We start from the raw sequence: 8,572 nt of genomic DNA on the forward strand, positions 1-8,572 counted from the left end.
GAAAACTTTCTCTTTTTGTATCCAGGTCGACATTGCGCTCTGAAATAGTGTTCGAATGTGTATCTACTTTGGTATTCAATTTCAGAATTTCCGTGTTTGTTTCTCCTTCGGTTTAAAGATGTAGAAACAAATGTGGTGCACTTGGCTATGTCAAGTGCATCATCTGAGTCTTCATCCACTTTATTCGCAGAAAAAAGAAGTCTTCATCCACTTGAAGCCGTGTTGGGTGGTGTTGACATGAAGGCTCGGATTTGGCTTAAGTTTTGAGGTAATAGCACCAGAAGTCCCAGAACTTGTCCTGGATGTGATGATTTGGTCCCAAACTTGCAAAAGGCAACTATTGAGTCACACAACTTGCAGTCAATGTGCAATTTTGGTCCTACCCAATCAGACGACGACAAGTGGAGCCAAGTCAGCACAGCCCACTCCACCCGGTCAGCACCGTACTTTTTGCAATTACCCCCCTGGACTTAGCACAAATAAACCCGCACAACACCACCTGAGTTTAACTGCGTGGTATATTTCTGGAATATCCTGCTCCACTCACTCACCTTTGTGCTAAGGAGGAAATAATTTTCGGAGGACAAGATGTTCTGGAGACACATTTTTATTGATTCGCGCTATTTACAGAACAAAATCGCTCCAGTTTGCATGCAGCCTGCGCAAAACCACCGAAGCGCAGCAGCCTACCGATGCTAGCTAGCTATACATGCTGCCGGCCGCAGAATTACTACGCGGCCTTGGGCGGAACCACGATGGGGCTCCGCACGATGTGGTCGTCGAAGACCCACTTCAGGTTGCCCTCGGCGCCGGCGACGCTCGGCAGTCCCGCCCACCGCACCGTCACCGTGAAGCTCTGCTTCTCCTTGGCCTCCGCGAACCGCAGCATCGGCGACTGCACAGTCACCGACACGTCTTTGGGCATGTCCACCACGGCGGTGTACACCGAGTTCGGCTTCCCGACGTTGGTCACCGTGCGGTTGACTGTGATCGGCTGGGCCAACAGGTTGACGATGAGGGACGGGTAGTTCAGCTCTGCCTCGGTGGTGGCCTTGAGGCTGGCGCAGGTGACCGGGCGGTGGGCGATCTCGGTGACGCCCTCGTCGCCGATGCCGAGGCCGCAGAGGTAGGGGAGGTAGTCGTCGGCGTGGAGGTCGTAGACTAGGCCGGGTCAAAGGCGAGCGCGGGGTTGACGTAGCCCGCGCCCATGGCGTAGAAGGTGGCGAGGCGGTACTGCTCGTCCTTGAGGGGCACGCCGGTGCGGTCCACTGCGTCCGACGTCGTCATGATGGAGGATTTGATCGCCGCCGGTGACCAGTCCGGGTGCAGGCTCTTGATGAGTGCGGCGATGCCGTTCAGGTGCGGCGTCGACATGGACGTGCCAGACTCCACGAAGAAAGAGAGGCCGACGCCCCCGTCGGAGAACTCCGTGTGCGACTCGCTCGGCGACCACGCCGCGAGTATGTTCATGCCGGGCCCCGTGATGTCCGGCTTCAGGATGCCCGGGCTGGCCTTGCTCGGACCTCGGGACGAGAAGAAAGTAACGGCCGGCGCCGGCAGCGCGCCCATGACTGTGCCCTTGAACGCGATGCTCGCCGTCGGGTTGGCCGTGGAGTTGATGTAGGCCGCGATCTTGGTCCCGGCATCGCAGCTCAGGTGCGAGGCAGGGAGGACATGCGGGTCAGCGAAGGTGGTGTACCCCCTCGGCTGCTCTGTTCATCACGATCATGCCCACGCCGCCGTACGCGGACACGGTCTGGCCAGCCTCGATGCGGCCGTTCAGGCCTCTGCTCTCGCAGAGCACCACCTTGTCGCTCACCTCGGCTCCGCGCAGCACGCTGCAATCGCGGCTTGTGTCGGAGCCGTCGGCGGCGGGGTACATAAGCGGAAGCGGCTTTGCGGCGGAGTTGTTGCCTGGCTGGAACAGGGACTCGCCGTCGAACTCCTCGCCGTTTCCGAGCCTCACGGTGGTGCGTATGGCGTGGTCCATGGTGCCGGCCGCGACGGTGAGCATCCAAGGCGCCCCGTTGCCCACGGAGCCCGGGTCCGGACCCGCGTTCCCCGCCGCGCAGCTGACGAAGATGCCGCGCTCCATGGCCTGGAACGCCGCGATGACGATGGGGTCGTACAGCCTGAGGCAGCCCTCTGTGGTCCGCAGCGCCTCGGCCTCCTCCTCCGTGAGCCGCGCGGCGAAGCCGGTGAACACGTGGTTGTAGGAGTAAATGATGCGCGGGCCGTGGTCCTCGGCGCCGCCGCCCGCCTCGGGCTCCGATTCGAGCGCGGCCGTCCGCGGGAGGAAGGAGCGGTGCCACTCCTCGACGGAGTCGACGGGGCCGCCCCTCGGGGCGAGGTGCAGGATGTAGTTCTTCCTCGCCCGCAGGTACGACGCGCCGAGCAGAGGCTGCAGGGAGAGGAGGAGGCGATGACCCACCGGGACTCCGCGGCGGCAATGGCGGCGACGCAGTTAAACTCAGGTGGTGTAGTGCGGGTTTATTTGTGCTAAGGCCAGGGGGTAATTGAAAAATGTGCTGCGCTGACCGGCTCTGCTGACTAGGCTCCACTTGTCGTCGTCTGATTGGCTAGGACTAAATTTGCACATTGAATGCAAGTTGTGGGACTCAATAGTTGACTTTTGCAAGTTTTGGACCAGATCATCACATCTAGGACAAGTTGTGGGACTCCTGGTGCTATTACCTCTTAAGTTTTTGAGATGGATTGTTTCTCGTTTAAAATCTTCTTCCAAAAGTCAGATTCATTGATATTTTCGAAAAAGGGTATATAGTCTTTTCACAAGGGTCGGAACTGTCAATTTTCACATAAATACGGGTGTTAGGAGTAGGTTTGAACGTTGGCGTGGTGGAGGGGCATCCTCCCCCTGGACCTCGAATGACTAGGCCGACTTTGACAGGGTGTACTACTGCCACTAGTCCAGGTCAGAGGAAGATTTCCGACATGACTAGGCAGACAGGCTCCTAGCTGCGTCGAATCCCGCGGACGCGACCTCCCCGACTGCGACGGAAGCAGCACAACACCCAACACGCACGCATGAGATCTCTCTCTCCCCGCCTGGCACTGGCTGGTCTAAGATTGACTGGCGTCCGTAATAAACCAGCACCACCGTGCACGTACGCGCCTCGCAGATCGCTTCCAGCACGCAATAAAACGTCGGCAGACAGCGTATAAGTGACAATCTGATCCAGCACGCAATCCCAGACCCGATCCTCGTGTCATGTATGGCATGGGCGCTGTATACGTACGCGCCCGCTCTCCCCAGCATCGTATCCAGACGCAGGCGGCGGGAATGAATTGATCCAGCGACCCGCATCAAATGGCCGGCCGTGGCTTCGGGGCGTGCGCTGTGGCGGAAGCCCGGCGTGTTGGCGACATGCGCATGTCGCCTTCCCAGAGGTCGGAATAACCGTAGAGGCCTGGTTGGGCAGATCTACGCTGCTGGACTCTGTCTGTAGGACTGTAGCACTCGCACTGGACTGGGCAGACCAAATCTGCTTCGAATGCATGGTTGTCTTAAATGAGAGCGCAGAGGGAGCGAGGGAGGGAGAAGATCCACTGGCGAGGTGGCATCATAGCATAAGCAAGGCTGCTCATTCATTCATTCATTCATTCATTTTTGACGCAGACATTCTTTAACTGTCGCGCGTGGGAAGCTGGGAATGTGTCGCGCTTTTTCGCCGATCGCCGTCTCTGTCCCGCGAAGATCGGCCGTGGGCCACCGAGCATTCAACCATAATATCCGCCCTCCGATCTCTCTCAAGCCTGATGGGTGAACGTGTGGGTTTTGGGAGCATCTGTTTGGCAACTGATTTGAACCTCCTTAAAGAAATCAGCACCGATGAGCCCAAACTTCGAGTCCACATATGTTATTCTTCATTCAGGGGTTTGTATGTTGCATAGGAGAGGAAACATAAGAAGACAATATTTAGAGTAATCCTAGCAAAGTCCGTATCAAACCAATCTTATATGACCATTTTGGACTGAAAAGCCACTCTAGTAAGGTAACAATCCGGCCCGAGTCGTCATAATTTATAGAGCTCACTGTAAAACCGAGCTTGCAACCTCCATGTTTGGAGGCTACACAGGTCCATTATGGAGCTCGCTCCAAACCCAACCGCTAGCGAGAGAGGAAAGTTTTAGCTTCTTTCTCCTCGCGCCATGACCGGGTTTTGAAATTGTGCGCTTTCCAGACACCGCCCATGAGCAACCACACGCCCATTGATGCCACGTCCACTCCTTCGGGTTCCCCGGACGACCCTTCGGATGGCCACCACTGTATATGGGCGAAGGAGGCACGGGAGGCGTTGCCTGTGGGCCCCACATGCCCCCTCACGCGGCCATGCCTTGGGACGCAAACGAGGGTCATGTGGGCCCAACAGGTGACCTGCTGACACGCCCATCTGGCTCCGTGGCTCTTTCTGTAACGCCCCGGATCTGATGCGCTAGGTGTCTTCCAGCTATTCGTCGTTGTTGCCATGTCATTGCTTGCGTGTTGCATTTTGCCATGTTATCATCTGCATTTCATCTGCATGTTTTTCAAAACTTGCATCCGTTCGGGTCCTCCCAGTTCTCTCTGTTGTCCGTTCCGAGCCCAGACACACTCGCACGCGCTCGCGGCACGTCCGAATATTATTTTTATAAGTGGCCGAAAAATGTTCTCGGAACGGGATGAAACTTGGCGTGCGGTGTTGTTTTAGAGTAGGTAGACCGTCTGTCAATTTTCGTCGCATTCGGAGTCCGTTTGACTCCCCAACGGTTAACCGCGTAGCCCGAAACCCCTCTCTCTTTGCAGCCCAGCCCCTCTTCACCACAGCCCATGAGCCCATCCAAACCCCCTCCATGCTCTCAGTCATTCGATCATGATCGTGTGGGTGAAAACCGCTCCCCATTTGGACACTCCTAGCTCCCTCTACCTATAAATATGTGATCCTCCCCGAAATCCCGCAGTCCAAACCCTAGATCAAACCTCCCTCTCGCCGCCGGACATGTCCGCCTCCGCGTCGGACGCGTCCACCGCCGCCGCCACATCGCCCGGGCCAATCAGAGGCCGCCACCTCAGCAGCTCCGCCTCCGCAGCCAACCGGCGTGCGCCACCTCACCCTCGCTCGCGCCCTCTCTCTCCTCCCACCGCGCCAGGCCCGGATCGGGCCGGCGGGGCCCATCTCGCCGTTGCCGCCGCCGTCGCCCGCGGGCGCTGCCCCGCCGGAGCCGCCCGTGCCCCGCCGGTGACCCCGCCGCCCGGCGCGCCTCGCCGCCCGCGCCGGCCTGGGTCACGCCAGCCCTCCGCTCCGGCCCCGCCGCCCGTGACCGCCCCCGCGCCTGCTCCGCCGCCGCAGCGCTTTTCCGGCGCCGCCCGCGGCCGCCGCCCCGAGCACCGCCGGAGAAGGCCGGAGCCGAGCCCCGCTGCCACGCCCTTCGCCGCCCCGGCCTCCTCTTCACCCGATCCGGTCGAGGAGCGACCGGATCCGGCTCCCCCGCGCTCCGGCGAGTCCCCATCGACGCCGACCGCCATCTCCCTCCTCTCCGGCCACATCTCCGGCGAACTCCGGCCCTGCATCGTTTTCCGTGCAAACCCGAGGTTGACCCCGTTTTTTCTTCTAAGTCCCCGTAATTTTGCATTCTGGTGCCATGTTTGACATGCCATAACTTCTTGTGTGCTGGTCCGTTTTGTGCATGTAATACATCAAAATGTTCATTGAGAGATGCTCTTCGTTTTGTTCCATTGTGCCATGCTTGTTTGAATCCATATTGATACCCTAATCATCGTTGCGAGAGTGCTATATGATGTTAACTGCTGTCTGTTAAGAGAACTTGGTGATTTGTCTTTTTCATTGCATTTTGTGTGTGCATCTTATGAGCTTGATGTCTACATGAGTTTTGAGCTACATCATGCCATCTTTACTGTGGTGCAATCCATGTATTTTTGTGAGTCTTGTAGTGAGTGCATCAAGCTCGTGAAGTAGGGTGTTTGCTGTTGCTGTTTTGCTAGGTTGAATCTATTATATCATGATGCTATGTAAACCTGCAGCTACAAGTCATCCTATGCATAATCTGGAGTTGTTCACTAAGGATATTTTGTTATACATGTCATTCTCTATCCATCCATGCCTTTGGTTGCATTTATAGCCTCCTGTATCTTGTTGTAATCTTGCTCTGAAGTTGATAAATAATGTTGTTGTCAGCCTGTTAACATTAAGTTCAGTTTTGCCATGTGTTTTACTAGTGATCCATGCACTCTATGACCATGATATTGCCATGTTTAGCTTCATAATTATGTCATATTACTGTTGGTTGCCTTATCATGCCATGTAATGCTCTGTGGTGAGTGGTACAAGCTCACCAACATGCCTACTTATTATTGTTTCTGCCATGTCTGAATCTGTCATATCATTTGCCATGTTTGCATGGATGCTACCATCTTTTCTGTTGATCTTTGGAATTAGTTCAGTAAGGGAGTTTTGTTCTTTGTCTTTAGTATTAGCATGTCATGCCTTTGTTTTCCATGATAAGTTCCTGTAGCATGTTGTTTGATAACTCTAAACATTGCATCTTGATGTTATTTCTGCCATGTCCAGTGATTTCTGCTAAGTCTGTGAACTGTTATTATTTGCAATCTTGCCATGTCCTTTTGAGCATGTTACAGTGTTTTTTGGAGAAAGCTCAGTGTTCATGTTTTGTAATGCTTTACCTGTACATCACGGCCATGCCTTTTTTTATTATGCCGGGGTGCTGTAGCATGTTGTTTTGGTGCTTGCTAGATGCCTAGTTGCTGTTTTGGACAGCTTGTCCTTTAAACTTGTTTCATGTGTATGTGTTGAACCGTTGCTCCGTCTTGAGTGTGCTCTATATGAAATTTGCTTGATTTTGCACGAAGTTTCATATTATCATGTTGCATTCATGTTTTGAGAGTGTTTGCTTGATGTTTGTATGCATTTTGCATCAATGCCATGTTTAACTTGTTTTGCTCATATCTTCTAGGGTGTAGCTCCAAATTAAATGAACTTTATATGTAACTTGACTAGAATCTCGTGTAAATCATCTTGGTGCATCTTAACTTTCTGTTTAACAACTTGAACATAAGGTCTATTCAGTTCTGGACCAATTTCGAAACTTGCATATGAGGACCTACCGGATTTGTTATATGTTATTTCCGGCCTCATTTAAACTTGCTTTGACGTGTTGCTCTTGTTTGCATCATCTCTTGCCATGAGTAGCTTCATGTAGTCTTGTCTTGCATCATACTTGGTTGAGCATCATGTCATATCCATGTGTGGTCTGTTTACCTTGTTGTTTGTTTCTTTCCGATTGTGCTCTTTCTCGTTAGTTCCTTTTTCGTTGCGATCATGAGGATTCGTTCGTCTACGCTTGGTTCGTCTTCATGGCTTCATCTTCTTTATGGACTCGTTCTTCTTCCTTGCGGGATTTCAGGCAAGATGACCGTCACCTTGCTTTGTTCTATCGCTATGTTGCGCTACCTATCTCTTGCTTATCAAGCCTCCCAATTTGCCATGTCAGCCTCTAACCTTTTCACCCTTCCTAGCAAACCGTTGCTTGGCTATGTTACCGCTTTTGCTCAGCCCCTTTTATAGCATTGTTAGTTGCAGGTGAAGTTGAAGATTGCTCCATGGTGGACAGGATTATGTTGGGATATCACAATATCTCTTATTTAATTAATGCATATATATACTTGGTAAAGGGTGGAAGGCTCGGCCTTATGTCTGGTGTTTTGTTCCACTCTTGCCGCCCTAGTTTCCGTCATACCGGTGTTATATTCCTTGATATTGCGTTCCTTACGCGGTTGGGTGAATTATGGGACCCCCTTGATAGTTCGCTTTGAATAAAACTCCTCTAGCAGGGCCCAACCTTGGTTTTACCATTTGCCTCACCACCACCTATACCCTTCCCTTGGGTCGGCCAACCCAAGGGTCATCTTTATTTTAGCCCCCCCAGGCCAGTGCTTCTCTAAGTGCTGGTCCGAACCGAGCCGCCTGCGGGGCCCCCTCGGGGAAACTCGAGGTCTGGTTTTACTCATAGCCTGTCTCATCCGGTGTTGCCCTGAGAACGAGATATGTGTAGCTCCTATCAGGATTGTCGGCACATCGGGCGGCTTTGCTGGTCTTGTTTTACCATTGTCGAAATGTCTTGTAAACCAGGATTCCGAGACTGATCAGGTCTTCCTGGGAGAAGGAATATCCTTCGTTGACCGTAAGAGCTTGTGATGGGCAAAGTTGGGACACCCCTACAGGGTATAAACTTTCGAGAGCCGTGCCCGCGGTTATGTGGCAGATGAGAATTTGTTAATGTCCAGTTGTAGATAACTTGACACCGGATTCGAATTAAAACGCATCAACCGCGTGTGTAGCCGTGATGGTCTCTTTTCGGCGGAGTCCGGGAAGTGAACACGGTTTTGGGTTATGTTTGACGTAAGTAGGAGTTCAGGATCACTTCTTGATCACTTCTAGCTTCTCGACCATTCCGTTTGCTCTCTTCTCGCTCTTATTTGCGTATGTTAGCCACCATATATGCTTAGTCGTTGTTGCAACCTCACCATTTTACCCCT

General features: G+C 53.3%; 1 pseudogene; it reads right to left on the reverse strand.

Moving 5' to 3' along the window:
- Positions 1-587: 587 nt before the first annotated feature.
- Positions 588-2,605, reverse strand: LOC123045548 (subtilisin-like protease 4; annotated as a pseudogene).
- Positions 2,606-8,572: the final 5,967 nt, after the last annotated feature.

The sequence above is a fragment of the Triticum aestivum genome, chromosome 2B, assembly GCF_018294505.1.
Source record: "Triticum aestivum cultivar Chinese Spring chromosome 2B, IWGSC CS RefSeq v2.1, whole genome shotgun sequence".
In the NCBI taxonomy this organism is placed as follows: Eukaryota; Viridiplantae; Streptophyta; class Magnoliopsida; order Poales; family Poaceae; genus Triticum; species Triticum aestivum.